The sequence below is a fragment of the Carettochelys insculpta genome, chromosome 1 (genome assembly GCF_033958435.1).
Source record: "Carettochelys insculpta isolate YL-2023 chromosome 1, ASM3395843v1, whole genome shotgun sequence".
NCBI lineage: Eukaryota > Metazoa > Chordata > Testudines > Carettochelyidae > Carettochelys > Carettochelys insculpta.
Window position 1 is genome coordinate 317,117,378 of NC_134137.1, and position 15,873 is coordinate 317,133,250.

Here is a 15,873-nt window from a genome sequence, read left to right on the forward strand (position 1 = left end):
AAGCACCACTCTCTGTCGAGAGCGAAATCTCGCACCGCTATGCTAATTAGCCACACGTATGCTAATGATCAGCCATTTGCAATTGCAAGACTGCTCATTAGCATGGAACTGCTGGGAGAACAGCACTGTATAGATGTGGCTGAAGAGCTATTCTGAAATGACTTATTTTGAAATTATATAGCTACACACAAAAATGCATTTTGAAATAGCACTTAGCTATTTCAAAATACATTGTCTCTACCCGCACAGAGCCTATTTCAAAACAGAGGTGTTGGATGCACTATAGCTTATTTTGAAATAGGCTCTATTCCCTGTCTTAACTGCACCTATTTTGAAATAGGTTCTATTCTTCACAGAGTGAGATGTACCAATTTTGAAATAAGCCAACCGCTATATTGTAAAATTATTTTGAAATTGTGATGGAGTTGTGTAGACGCTAAGATAATTATTTCAAAATAATGGCTGTTGTTTTGAAATAACTGCTTTATAGAGCTACTCTGACAGATAACCTTAATCAGTATCTTCTCCATACCTTGGAACGATGCACCTAATTTTAAAAGGGGCTATGTGAGTGTACAGATTCATGCAGATGCACAGTTGTGTGGAGAATAAGATGCACACACCATATCTTCATTTTGGTGCACATCTGCAGTATTTTTATTAGATTTGGGAGGGATTTGAATTCTGAACTCATATATCAATGGGTTGCATCAGAAACATTGTATTATGGGATGTTCCAGATGTCTATCTAGGTACAGATTATGTACTTGCACTGTGCTATGGCTTTTTACGGTGTGCATTTATTCCATCATGGAGAAGAAGGCAAAGAACGGGAAGAAATTCAGAACAGGGACATATCAGAGTTCACACTGAAAATGCCCCTTCAAAAATATCCTGGCTGTGAGTCATGTGGAGATAAGCCAGTGGTCCCCAGTGAACTGGTCCAGCAAGAAGGAACCAGCAGAGGAATTTGGCTGTAGGAGAAGGCCCAGCACAGTCCCATCTGCACTCACAGGGTTTTTTGCAGGTTAAAGGGTATGGCTGGGGGCATGTTCCCTCACTGGTTGGGGATTGCCCCAGCCCTGAGCCCACTAAGGTGCCATTTAGGGAAGGCAGGAGAGCTGAAGCCCCCAACCCTGCCTGTGATTCGTATGGAGATGGTACTTGCTATTCCCCTTCCAGTCAGGAACCTGAAGGAGAGCACACAGTGTGTATGCATTCCTCTTCCTCCTGGAATGGGGGGAGAGGGCGGGGCAGAGGAATGAGCCACCAGAGCTGTGAGCTTTCCTCTCACTCTCTGGATGTGATGAAAAGGAACAGCAAGCAGTCTCTTGGTACAAATCTTGGGGGGTAGGCGCTTCCTCTCCCACCTCCCTAAATAGCACACTTGCCCCCCTGCACTCCCCACTGTCCACACATACTCCAGCCCTCTGCTCTGAGTTCCTCTTCACACACCCCAAACCTGAATCCTGCAATCCCCACGCCAGCACTCTGACCTGACTCCAGCACCCACCATATCCTTACCCCCCTGCCCAGAGCCCCTTAGACCCACCATAACCCCCTCCTGAGAGCCCCCCACACTTAAATTTCTCACAGGTAGGCCATGTCTACACTAGCCAAAGACGTCAAAATGGCCATGCAAATGGCCATTTCGAAGTTTACTAATGAAGCGCTGAAATACATATTCAGCGCTTCATTAGCATACGGGCGGCCGCAGCACTTCGAAATTGACGCGGCTCGCTGCCGCACAGCTCATCCAGATGGGGCTCCTTTTCAAAAGGATCCTGCATACTTCAAAGTCCCCTTATTCCTATGAGCAGATGGGAATAAGGGGACTTCAAAGTAGCTGGGGTCCTTCCGAAAAGGAGCCCCGTCGGGATGAGCCGCGTGGCGGCGAGCCGCGTCAATTTCGAAGTGCCACGGCCGCCCGCATGCTAATGAGGTGCTGAATATGTATTTCAGCGCTTCATTAGTAAACTTCAAAATGGCCATTTGCATGGCCATTTTGAAGTTTTTGGCTAGTGTAGACATAGCAAACTGTTGCAAACCCCAAGCCCATTGCCCTGAGTCCCCCCCACTGTGATGGGGGGGTGGATGTGATACAATAGGACCACTAAGAGGTTTGCCACATCCATCTCTGGGCTGGAAATTAGGTTCTGAAAACCAGTGACGGTGGAGGGTCTCAGACAATGATCTCTGTAAGCTGTGCACTTGGGCAGCTGGTCAGGAGAAACTCAGGTACCGCTCAGCTGATTATCAGAGCTCTCCCAGCCACCCACAGCCGGCAGCATGTGTTTCTATTGGTGGTGCACATCCACACAAGCCTTGGTGCACATAACAGAATTTATTTTACTCGCTGATGGAAAAAAATTAGAGGGACCAATAGTCTCAGAGTCTGGGATCCAGGCTAAGCCCATACATCTGCACTGCTATTTTTAGTCCCATATCTTAAGCCTGAGTCACTCAACATGGGCTCTGAAACTCACTGCTTTTGGTTAAGCTAAACAAGCCAAGCTCCTTGAGACTCAGGTAGTTTTCCCGTCCTCTGATAATCCTACCAGTCTTTTTTTGCACCTGCTCCAGTCTGAATTCATCTTTTTAAAGCATGGGACACCAGAATTGCATACAGTATTTGAGATGCAGTCCCTCTGTGTCTTGTATAATGGTGCTAACACTTCTGTACCTCTGCTGGAAGTACCTTGCCTGATGCATCCTGTGGTTGCACTAACCTTTTTCACAGCCATATCACATTGGTGGCTCATAGTTTGACGTACCTCTGCAATAGCAAATTAGGCAGGGACGGCTTTCATCTTCTGTTCATTCTGTAGTCTTTAGACTTTGAATCCACCTTAATCTGATTTAAAAATATAAAATCTTCTTGTTTATCAAATGTACAGTTCTGGTATGATTAAATATGTCCTAATTTGAATGTCAGAGCAAAATGCCAAGAATATCATCCAATAGTAACTTACAAACACTGTGGCTGTGTCTACACATGCCCCAAACTTCGAAATGGCCATGCAGATGGCCATTTCGAAGTTTACTAATGAAGCGCTGAAATGCATATTCAGTGCTTCATTAGCATGCGGGCGGCAGCCGCGCTTCGAAATTCAAGCGCCTTGTCGCCACGCGGCGCGTCCAGACTGGGCTCCTTTTCGAAAGGACGCCGCCTACTTCGAAGTCCCCTTATTCCAATGAGCTCATGGGAATAAGGGGACTTCGAAGTAGGCAGCATCCTTTCGAAAAGGAGCCCCATCTGGACGCGCCGCACGGCGGCAAGGCACGTCAATTTCGAAGCGCGGCTGCCGCCCGCATGCTAATGAAGCGCTGAATATGCATTTCAGCGCTTCATTAGTAAACTTCGAAATGGCCATCTGCATGGCCATTTCGAAGTTTGGGGCACGTGTAGACACAGCCTGTATGTCATTTCAGAAGTGACTTGCAGGTGTGAAACTGTTATTTTAAATTTGAAAAGCATCTAAATTCTTTTGTTAAGGCCATATTTTCTACTGGCATACCTTTGATTCACACCTCCTGGGCTGCGTCTACACGTGCACGCTACTTCGAAGTAGCGGCAGTAACTTCGAAATAGCGCCCGTCACGTCTACACGTGTTGGGCGCTATTTCGAAGTTGAAATCGACGTTAGGCGGCGAGACGTCGAAGTCGCTAACCCCATGAGCGGATGGGAATAGCGCCCTACTTCGACGTTCAACATCGAAGTAGGGACGTGTAGACGATCCGCGTCCCGCAACATCGAAATAGCGGGGTCCTCCATGGCAGCCATCAGCTGGGGGGTTGAGAGATACTCTCTCTCCAGCCCTTGCGGGGCTCTGTGGTCACCGTGGGCAGCAGCCCTTAGCCCAGGGCTTCTGGCTGCTGCTGCTGCAGCTGGGGGTCCGTGCTGCATATACAGGGTCTGCAACTAGTTGTTGGCTCTGTGTATCTTGCACTGTTTAATGAAAGTGTGTCTGGGAGGGGCCCTTTAAGGGAGCGACTTGCTGTTGAGTCCGCCCCGTGACCCTGTCTGCAGCTGTGCCTGGCTCCCTTATTTCGATGTGTGCTACTTTGGCGTGTAGACGTTCCCTCGCTGTGCCTATTTCGATGTTGGGCTGAGCAACGTCGAAGTTGAACATCGACGTTGCCAGCCCTGGAGGACGTGTAGACGTTATTCATCGAAATAGCCTATTTCGATGTCGCAACATCGAAATAAGCTATTTCGAAGTTGGGTGCACGTGTAGACGTAGCCCTGGAGATGTATCCCACAATGCCAGCATGTAATTATGCTCATTTAACTGGTAGGGTGACTAAAATCAGAGACCTCAGAGATCAACCCACTATTGATAAGGTGTATTTATATATGCTAATTACTTTATTGAAGGATCAAGCAAATGAAATCAAACGTTGCATAACATAAAATGCTTGCTCATGTTCTTAGAAAATCACCAAATCAGGAAAGTTAGCAATAACGTCCAGTTATTCATTAATCTTTTAATTAAATATGTAAGTGAAGCAAAAAAATTATACGTAGAAATGCATGTATACAGGTGCAAACTTTTGTAAATGGGTGGTACAATTTTCGGAGGAGCTAGTGCCCATATCATGTAGTGGAAACTGTGAATGCTTAGCACTGTTAAAATTAGGCTAGTATTCTTTAATAAGATATGGGGAAAATACACTTCAGGTCAGAGAGAAATCTGTATTGAATATATTATTATGTAACCATATTGCAAACCAGTATCAGAAACTGACAGCTGCAAAGATCATAAATATTGCAATGACATACAGAAATGAAAGAGAAGTATTAGAGGTGTAGAGAGAAATCCATATTAAATGTGTTCATCTACATTCCAAATCCAAATCTGATTTCCAAATCAATACTAGAGATAGATGACTAGTTTGCAGAACCAGAAATATTAAAAAGACAGAGAGAAATCCATATCATGTGTGTTTATCTACCTTACAGAGCAATATTATGGAGAGCCTAAAATCAGATATTCATAATTTTCCCCTTAATCTACTTTTGCATCATGGCACCCAAAGTTTACAGAAAAAAATCAAACAACATGTTCCTGGAAAAGGAATAAACATGATATCCAGACTTATCAACTGGCCATGCAAAAAGCCAAAAGGATGGTCAACAAAATAAAGCCACTACATTAAATAAATGCACTTTGGTTGCTGCGTATTCAGTTTTGCCGATGTTTATACCTCTGATTTACACTCCCACATACACATGTTGAAATGTTTCTGAATTCATTACAGCAGCTGCTAGTGGCAGCATTACTTTTATTTGGTCTAATTTATAAAATAAGCTGGTCACAAACTCTTTTGGTGCATGGAATAAAAACACATCATCAGCTAGATGGCTTGACATGTGTATGCAATGTTGGCAATGAAAAGAACTGACTCCTTCTCTGGTAAAGGAAACCCCATGTTCTTCCTAACAACCCCTCATCTAAAATATCCAGTAATAGTAGAATCTTGCAGTGGGACCTGTAGTTTGGCTGGTTTGAGGTCTGTTCAGACTATGGAGGAAGTTGGTTTTAGGATCTAGGAAATATCTCTGATTACAGGATCTAGGATATTTCTCACTTCCACTTATACCTTAACTTAAAGCAACTTGGGTGAATCACACTGCATGGAGAAGGCTGTCCATAAGTACCAAGGACTCAAGCAATCCTAGAGTTTGTAGGTGAAAACAAGCATCTGAAGTTGCATCTGAAAATGGTTGGAAGTCCACTCATCTCATGGTGCTTAAATTGCAGATGTCTCCTGAGAGAAGCACTACCAGTCAAGTGACTTTGCTCTTTGTTTGTAGCCTTAGACTTAATAAAACAAAACAAAAACCCAACACACTATAATAATCTAATATTGAGGAGACGGGACAGAGAAGATTCCACTGAAGTCCTCATCCGAAAGGAAAGTTACAGTCTCCTAGCCAAATGTAGATAGACTAGAAAACATCCTTGCACACAGCTGCTTCATGATAAAATCCACTGGGGACTAACAATCATTGAGATTGCACATTTTACTAGCAAAAGTGGAGCAAACACTATCTGTTACAAAGATAACTAAGAGCTCCACCACCTTCTTTAGGTGTTTATACCTGCTGATCAGCATATTCTCTCTTTGATGTGGGCTGAGCTTCAGTCAGACATCTTTGCTCTAATTCCCAGCCTTAACTAGATCACAGGGGTGGTAAGAAACAGCCTTATCTAGGCCTAATGAAAAACAGATGCATCTGAATATCACTATAGGCAATGGGATCTCTCATTCCCCAGTGATTAGAATATCATAGCGTCTCCCAAAATTGAACCTTTGGGGCAGAAAAACAGTGGTCCTAACACTTCTTTTAGGGTCCTCTTGGGAAACAAGAACGGAGTTACCATAGCATTACCACTTTCCGCTTTCTTGCCAGGGTCCAAATCTTATAGACAAAACACAAATTCAATGAATTCAAACTGTCAGTTAAATCTGAAAGAATTAGCTTGGTATCTTGACTTTGTCTGTTATCAGGGGATCATAATCCAATAATGTGAAGAGAGCTATGTCTGCACCATAATCTGGTCTAATACCTGATTGAACAGTGGCTGTGAAATCTGTTGCTAAAGATGCCTTTCCACAAACATCTCGAGCATCCTAAAAAAGAGAGCAAAGAGCCAGGGTGTTAATTAGCAAGATTTTCAGCATCAGGAAGTAGCATTAATACTTCCACAGTCACAATCTTCTATTGTGCTGCTATTGCTTCCCCCACCAACCCTGGTTCTTAAATCCTGACAGGGAAGAATGATTATGCATAAAAGAAGCAGTGTGAGAGGGTTGAGAATGAGTCCCCAGATCTGGCAAAAAAGGAAATTTATCTTGAAACTAAGCTAGATGTTATTGTCAGTGAAACAGCTATGTTAGCTGATGATTTGTCTTTGTGAATCACAACAGAAGCAGTCGGAGAAGCTGGGGGCGGAGGGAGGACAGAACAAGTATTGCTCTTTGTGCTGTTAAAGATGAAAAAAGTATTACCCTCCTGCTAGACTACCCCTTTTCTCCCTCCCCCGCTTTTCCTTCTTCCTGGTTTTATGGTGGGCTCTACCTAGAATTAGCCTATTTGTCGTTAATTGGATTTGATCTTGAAAACCCATGTATACAGTAAACTGCAGTTTAACTCATAGACTATATAGCAAAAGAAAATGTAGAAGCTGTGGTTAATATAGGGGCACATATCTCACACTTTCTTTACTGGAAAACTGTTGTTGGCCTGAAACAAAATGATTTCCTTTGTCTTTTACTGTTGCCATTGTTAAATTTGAAATATGTCCAACTACTGACATTGTAAGCCAGTAGAGCCGAAAATATGGCTCTGTTGTCTGCCATGTAAAATAATTTTAGAAGCTGCTTTCTTCTAAAAGTGAACAAGGGACTTTATTAGAAAAAGGAAAACAATTTTATACCTAAAGCCTACCGAGACTCTTCCCTTTCTGTTTTGCTTTTTGATTATAGACACAGTGCACATATCTTCAGTGTCTAGCAATATTATGAGCATATACTGTAGCATGGTATTAGACACAGGAAAGAGTGATTACTCTTTATTACAGTATTATTGTCATAGAGTTTCTTTCAAAGCCTATGGACAACAAATTTTTAAAACAACTTTTTCAACACTTGAGCACATGCTTATCAGAGCTGCTCCCTGCACCCCAGTATCTTGTTATTAAAATATCACCGTACGCTAGATGCAGTTTTCAAAGATTAAATACATTTCTAGAAAAAACACATAAATCTCTATGTTGTAAGAGAGCCAGCGATGGAGATGGGGTGGAACTTTCCCTTGGGACTGGTGAGGTCCTGGTAGTATCCACCGTCAAGAAAGGCAGAATGTTGAACTGATTTGCTATAACAATTTCTGTGTATCAACACCACCCCCCAAGCCCATCATACAATGGGAAGCACTAGAAAGTTGGTTGCAAGAGAGATATCAGGGGTTAGCTGAGTTAGTCTGCATCTTCAAAAACAGCAAGTAGTCCTGTGGCACCTTATAGACTAACAGATATTTTGGAGCATAAGCTTTCGTGGGTAAAGACTCACTTCGTCAGATGCATGAGTTTGGGGGGGCTTTCAGAGGAGGGTTTAAGGGGGAGTCTCAATTAAGGGGAGGGCCACAGCTGACAAGGTCTGTTCAGTCATGGAGGATGGGGCCCATTATCAGCAGATAATGTGAAGTTGTGAACATGTAGAGAGCAGAAATCAAGTCATTTCAGACAGGGAGGATGTGGCCCATTGTCATTAGCTAATGTGGAGGTGTGAACATCAAAAACCGTTTCTCCGCTCTTGATGTTCACACCTCCACATTAGCTATTGATAATGGGCCACATCCTCCCTGACTGAACTGACTTGATTTCTGCTCTCTTGATGTTCACAACTTCACATTAACTGCTCATAATGGGCCACATCCTCTGTGACTGAACAGACCTTGTCAGCTCTGGCCCTCCCCGTAACTGAGACTCCCTCTTTAAACCCTTCTCTAAAACTGCCCCCCGACTCATGCATCTGATGAAGTGGGTCTTTGCCCAAGAAAGCTTGTGCTCCAAAATATCTGTTAGTCTATAACGTGCAAGTTTTCTTCCTGGTGATTATGTGTCAGTAGCTAGTGCTCCTGCCTACTTTGACGCTCATTTTGTTCAAGTACACCCCTTATAGCAGAGCTGCCAGTCTTCACTGGCTATCCAAGTAACTGAAAATCCTGAGGAGTAGCAGCTGTGCACATAGTTGCCAACAAGACCTGTGCAGCATCCAGATTCCCAACGGTGTTCAGTTGACAGTGAGTTGACAGAATAAAGCACTTTCGTTGACACCATACCCTGCTTGCCACAAGGAAGACACACACCTCTTGACAAAGATCAGTTGACAAAAAGCCGGTCTGGACGTTCCGGGGGCCCTTCTGTCAAGAAACAGGGCTTCTGGGACACTGGGAGCCCTGTGTGCTGTGCTTCTGGTTGGCTGGTTTGACGGAAGAGCGGCTGGGCAGTCTGGCCACTCTCTTTTGACAGGGTGGATCGCTCTTGCAATGTTTGGCAGTCTGGCCATGACCTGTTGACAGAAGTTTTGTAGGAAGATATCTTTGACAAAAACTTCTGTGGACAAATTGCTGTAATCTAAACATAGCCTTGGTCTCCCTTTTCATACTCCCCTGTTTTTTACATCAGCTCTTTGTAGGTGCAATGTATGTCACTCAGGATATGTCTACAAAGCAAAGTTATTTTGGAGGGGACATTATTTTGAAATAACTTTGCAAGCATCTAAACAATGCAACCGCTATTTCAAAATAGCTCATTTTGAAATTAGTAAACCTCATTCCTTGAGGAATAGACAGGGAATAGGAGCTCTTTTGAAATAAGCTATTACAGAATTACAGTTCTCCCATGGACTCTAATCTGAAATAGGCTCTATTGTGTATGGCCACACTATTTCAGAATATGTTATACTTATTTTGGAGCTTCCCTGTAGTGTAGACACTTTATTCCAGAGTAGTTTATTTTGCAATACTAACTCTGAAGTAAGCTATTCCAGAGTAACTTTGAAGTGTAGACATACCCTCAGACATTTACTTGGGCTGCGGCCACACTTGGCCAAAACTTTCAAATAGGCATGCCAATGGCCATTTCAAAGATTACTAATGAGGTACTGAATTGAATATTCAGCGTCTCATTAGCATTCGAATGCTTCCGGCCATGACACTTCAAAAGCGCCGCTTTTGAAAGTGTGCAGCTTGGCATGGCTACACTGGGGTCCTTTTCAAAAGGACCCCACACATTTCAAAAATCCCCTTATTCCCCTCAGCTGAGAGAAAGAAGGGAATTTTGAAATGTGCGGGGTTCTTTTGAAAAGGACCCCCGTGTAGCCCCGCAGAGCCGCGCACTATTCAATTCAGCACCTCATTAGTAATTTTAGAAATGGCCATTAGCATGGCTATTTCGAAGTTTTGGCTAGTCTAGTATGGAAGAGTTTTCTGCCTTTGTCCCACAAAATTCCTCTCTTTTATTTTCAGTTGCTTGTCAGCTTCTGTGTTTGAAATACTGTACTCATGTTTGAAAACAAAAAAGCAGTCCAGAAGCACTTTAAAGACTAACAAAATAATTTATTAGGCAATGACATTTCGTGGGACAGACCCACTTCTTCAGATCATAGCCATGCAGAACAAGAGCAATCTGCTTCCATGGTGAAAACCAGAAATGCTTCCTACAGGCTCTGCTGGTTCCAGAAAGGATTTTGGTTCATTCACTAAAACATAAATGGAAATTTGGTGATCTCTTTAGATGACTGGTTTTCTCCAGCACTTCACAATCAGGTGCAAAGATATAGCGGCCTCAGCTCTCATTTGCAGCCCCACATACTTGCAGCCTCTCCCCACTTGCTGCAGCAGAGCTAGGAGGACTCTTTGTGGTGCTTGATAGTGTTTTCCAGTAAAGGAATGGCTTTTTTAGGATCTCACTGACAGCTTCTCCTGCCTCTTGAAGTTGCCCAGTAGTGAAATGCCAGCAAGGAGCCAGGATTGTGTCAATTAGAAGGAAAGAAAATGCTTGAAGTGTGGGGTGCACATAATGGTAGGCTTTTTCTACTCCTACTGTCCAGGAAGTGTTGTTAGTTTACATTGTGCTCTCCATTATTCAGAATTTGTTGCATCAGTTTTATGCACCTATACAAATCAATGAAATGATATCAGTGTGATACTCATGTAATGAGGTGGAGAATTGGGCCCCATGTGTCCAAGATCTATGACTTCATGTGTTCCAGAGTCCTCCCATTCTCATCAGACTGCTCTCCAGCCTCTTGCACTGTTTGCAGAAAATCTCAAGAGTATCACTCTTCCTCTTTTCTGTTAGACTTCTCCCAGGAAGATTACTAACAAAATAAAATATCAGCCTGCGTCATACTCAGAGAAGTTAATCAGTTCCCCTAAGTCCAGCAGCAGAAGAAAAATTCTCTGGCTTTGACTTGAACCAAACTGAAAATCTGATGGGTCAGGTGCTTTTCTTTCAGGAGAAATGAGATGTGTTGGTGTCATTTGTTAATTAAAAATATTTTAACCCAAGCATGCAACTCCCTTCAGTCCAAGTCTCCTTCAAAATGAAGCAAAGATATCAGGATATAGTACATTTTAAGTATGAGAAATGGTAGGAAAAATAGTGGACTCTGAATAAGTCACCTCGAAGTAATGCTAAGTTGAACTGTGTAAGACAACCAAAACTGTTTCTTTTCCAAGGTTGGTGACTCCTTCTCCAACCTCAGTCAAGACCAGTTTCATCATAGGGAAGGCTCAGTTCCTGTGGATGGAGCAAGAACCCCAAAGGACTTACTACAGTGGAAGTTTCAGCTCTATAAAATGTGCTTTGAATCCTCATCCACTGCATTGTAAGCATTGAAAGTCTCAGCTTGTACAGCTTTTATCCATCACTCACTGCTCACTGTACCTGAGGTCAGCAACCTTTCCAAGGCGGAGTGCTGAAATTTGACCTTTTGACCTCCATGCATGATCTGCGTACCAGTGATACATTTTAAAGTCACTAATAGTCCTACTTACAACAGCTTCGTTGATAAATAAATGGTAAAGCTCTGCATCTTAATTTACGTGGTAGTTAGTAGCATTAGCTGGTCTTCTGTTAATCCACAGGCTGCACGAGCTCCCAGCTGTCTGGGGAGGAGGGGCAGGGCTGAGCTCCCACCTCACATGCTGATGAAAATCGGCTCGTGTGCCACTCTTGGCATTCGTGCCAGGGTTTGCTGATGTCTGCACTATACCCACAGAGAAATATCTTGCAGGAACCTAAAGAAAATTTTAGATAAAGGTAAGACCTATTAAACTCATCCTGAGTTTTCTGTGCTGTGCAGCCTGTGACATAAGGAGGTTCTTTGCCAGATCCATCATTTAATGCCTCATGGCAACAGAATGAGTGTCTCAGATTTGTAGAATTGTCTGTGACCTTCAGGATCAGTGTGATCAAAACATCCTTCACTGGGGTAAAACTTTTGAGAGAAATGTTCAAGAAAATGATTAAGCATTATTCAGACCTGAACAAGATCACACCAAACCAAACCTATTTTGGAGACAGAAGAGTGGCAAATCCTTATATGACAACTTCTGTATTTCATGAGTTCAAAACTATTTCTTGTTTTGTCGCTCTTGCTCTATTGATGCCAGAAAATATTTTCCAAACCACAATGAGAGAAGGCCCCCATGTGCAGCTTTTCCTCTAAATGAAGGAAGGGCCACACGTGCAGCGGAATGAAGCCCATTGGCTCAGGAGTTCATTCCTGTGTGAGGAAGACAGAAGAACTTTCCTCAGCTCTGAGCCATTACTTGTTCAGATAGATGGGATCTTGACATAATTGCATTCACTCCTCAAAAAATTTCAGGATTCCACTCCTCTGCCTGTATTGTCATATTCTTTTCCAAGGGGCACCAAGCAGGTTTCTAGTCAGATCCTTCACAGTGGTACAAGAAAGCTGGAGTCTTGGACCCGTTAAGAACCAATCTAGTAGTTTGCAAAGCCAAATTCTGGTTGGACCACCATCACTCAGAATGTTGCTTCTACAGCTTTTCTCTGTTCCATTGACTTCAGATAGGCCTATTGTCCTATCCTACACCACTGCTACCTGCCCTTTGCAATTAGATGACAATAGCCCATTTCAGGAAGTGCCCTTTGGCCTCTTCACTCATCAATATGGTAGAAAACATGGTTATATTGATTAGCTTGTCTGAGTCAGGAAAACATTGTATATTGCAAATTAGTACCTTTTCTTTTAAAACAGGGATCATTAAATGATTCAAGATGTGTTAAACCATCTGGCCCAGATTGTCAGTGGCTTTACAATATTCTTTGATAGTCCTATATGCTTTCTATATAAGGAACAATGCTTGAAAATCATTTTGCTAACAGAGTGCTGCTCAGAGAAATAGATCTATCTACTTTTGGGAGAGAGAGAAGATGACTCTGGCCTCCTTCTGTGGAAAGAAGGAGACCACCTCCTCCTTTTCTCCTTTTACACCTCTTCTTGAAGTACCCCAACATCAGGGTTTAATCATAAGAGGTATCTGCTTTTTGTACCAGTCATCAGGATTATCCAGATTCTCAAGAACCACAGGTTCATAGCTACAAGAACTTGATTCAGTTTCTGGAACTCATTCACTTCTTCTGGACAAGACTTGGTCTGGCCCCTCTCCCCACAAGATATAAAATCTCATCAAGATGTTTTTTGATGAACAACAGTCCTCTGCAGAGACCAGACCATAGGAAATGTGATATCTTCTGTGGAGTTTTATTACAGAGGTTTGAATTATGAGAACAGGAATTAGTTCATCTTCTCCTTCTTCCTTTTATACTAAAATTACTGCTTCCTTTAACATCCATGTAAGAATATATCTCTGACCAGTCCACCAGCAGTGTGATGACAGCATGTCAGGGCAGGGCACTCAGATGGGCTCTCACATATTAGGGTGAATATTCATTACAGGAATGACATTGCAGCCTCTATTTCCTGAAGTGAAGTTAGTAAAGAATGTGATATTTAACCTGCTTGCAAGACTCCTATCAGAACCTCAGACCATCCATGTGGAAAACAATAACAAAAGCTGACAATTTTTTTGTCTACCCTTCGCATCCTCAAACATGGAGGGTGGATATGCTATTACTTTTTAATGAGCAATACTGGCATTTTTCTCCTTCCTCTCTAACAGCTGAGAGGGCCAGGAACATCAGGCAGAAATAAACAGCAGTAATCTTACACTCTCTACTTGCACAGGCATCCATTGTGCCTAAGACAGCTCTGGATCCTGCTTGTCTCTCAGATTCTCATTTACCAAGGCCCCTTAGTATGTGCGTGTGCGCGCGCACGTGCACCCACCCCCACACACACACCAAAACTTCCAGTCATCACATCTCACAGATCTTGGGTTAGAGCTGCAGGAGGAATGAAATTTTCTAGAAAGCTTTCCAGTGAAAGGCACATGAGGGGATATGGAAAAATGTACAGTTGTGCAGAATAATGCCAATCCCACCTCTGCATCTTGGATCAGCTGCAAGGTCTCATACCATTTTTAGGTAGAAATGTCTTCTATCTTCCTTGGGACATCTTCCATAAGGGACAAGGTAACAGGTTGTTTTGTTTCTGTTCACCTTTGTGTTCTGTGACTTTTTGCTGCTTCCTGACACTATTAGACTGATGGAGTGATGGATACCCATGCACGAGAAAGATGAAATTAGTTTAATTTAATGTAATTTTGTTTTCTCTAAGTGAGTATCTGCCATGCTGTCAGATCCCAACAGTCTTCACTGAGTCTGGCCTGGGGACTCTTTCTTCCCCTATATAAGTGGTGTTCTGGCAGTCAAAAAGAGAGGAAAACTATCAAAGCATTTCAAGTTGATGCTTCTGCTTGTTTTTAAAGATCTTTTTTTCCCTGCCTGGAAATTGCTCTGTTGTTTTCTAACTTGTTTTCTAGTTTTCATATTCCCTCAGCTTTACCAGTATACCCAGGAGCCAAATATGAGTGCACTACCTCAAAATGCCAGCAGGGAGAGCTGGCAAGCAAGTGTGGGGTGGGGGGGAATCACAAGAGGAACCTTTGCCTCTAAACCTTGGGGCAAAGGCAGAAAACACATTCTGTCGCACTGACAGACAAACAGGTACCCACACAAAGAAGCTAAAATCACAGGTAAGGACACCATTTTTACTTCTGTCTTCCTCGAGCTCATGGGTCTTGTGGCAACCCTTGCAAATTTCCCATTTAAACAGCCTTTCAAAATTATGATGTCCTCTATATTTGAAGAAACTAGGCTGTGATTAAATCCAGTCAATTCAGGATTTTTAGTGGGAATAATATGGGGCACGGTCCTTCTTCCATGATTTCAGCTGAAGTTATGAAATCTGGTCCCATTAAAATTCAAAATAGCAGTAACATCAATTTATTTGAAAAGAATTAATAAAGAATGAAGGGTACTAAGTGACTCACAACCTTACCTGGCTTTGAAACTATTGTCTTCCCTTTAGAAAAACAAAGAGCCTCAAACACGTTATATATTTTTCATGTAATTATACAGTAGTCTGTCCCTTTAAGCAGGAGCTTAGACAGTAGGAAGCAAGTTCTGATCCCACCTCTAGTGTTGGTTTGCTGTGTAACCAAGGGTAGGTCAGTATGCACAGCAAACCTGTGAAATAACAGCAGTTATTTCAAAATAATTATCCTACCATCGACACAATGCAGCTGCTGTTTTCAAATAATATCAAAATAGTGGGTGGCTTATTTCAAAATACGTAAACCTCATTCCATGAGGAATAGCACCTATTTCGAAATAGCTCTTTAGAAATAAGGGTTGTGTAGACAGGGAAGAGAGCCTATATTGAAATAAACCATAGATGCATCTAATGGCTCTGTGTTGGTATAGGCTTCACTGTGTGTAGATGCTCTGTTTTGAAATAGCGGAGTGCCATTTTGAAATGCATTTTGTGTGTAGCAGCATTATTTCAGAATAAGCTATTTCAGAAAATCTCTTCCAGAATAGCTTATTTCATAAGAACACTGCTGTGTAGATGTACCCTATGGGACCTCTCATTACCCTCTGAGACCACTCTGTGCTCCACTGTTTTGTGCAAAAAGGCAGAAAACACTTCGCCACCTTTGTCTTCGGTTTGAGGTATAGAAATTAAGGCTGTTGTTAATATTAACTATTTTACATCCCAGGTACACTGAAAACATTAACGGGCTACTTTCCTCCTTTATGTAAGTCCACTGTCTTCAGAGACCATATCTGAAGGATGTTTATCTCTGTGAATTATATAAGCTAAAGTTATTTTATCAATGCTCCAATACAGGCAAATACACAAAT

The 15,873-nt window shown here is 42.5% G+C and overlaps 1 protein-coding gene across 4 annotated transcripts in view; it reads left to right on the forward strand.

The window, feature by feature from the left end:
* Positions 1–15,873, forward strand: part of TAFA2 (TAFA chemokine like family member 2) — a 356,648-nt gene that overhangs the window by 324,709 nt on the left and 16,066 nt on the right. The gene's annotated exons all lie outside the window — the stretch shown is intronic.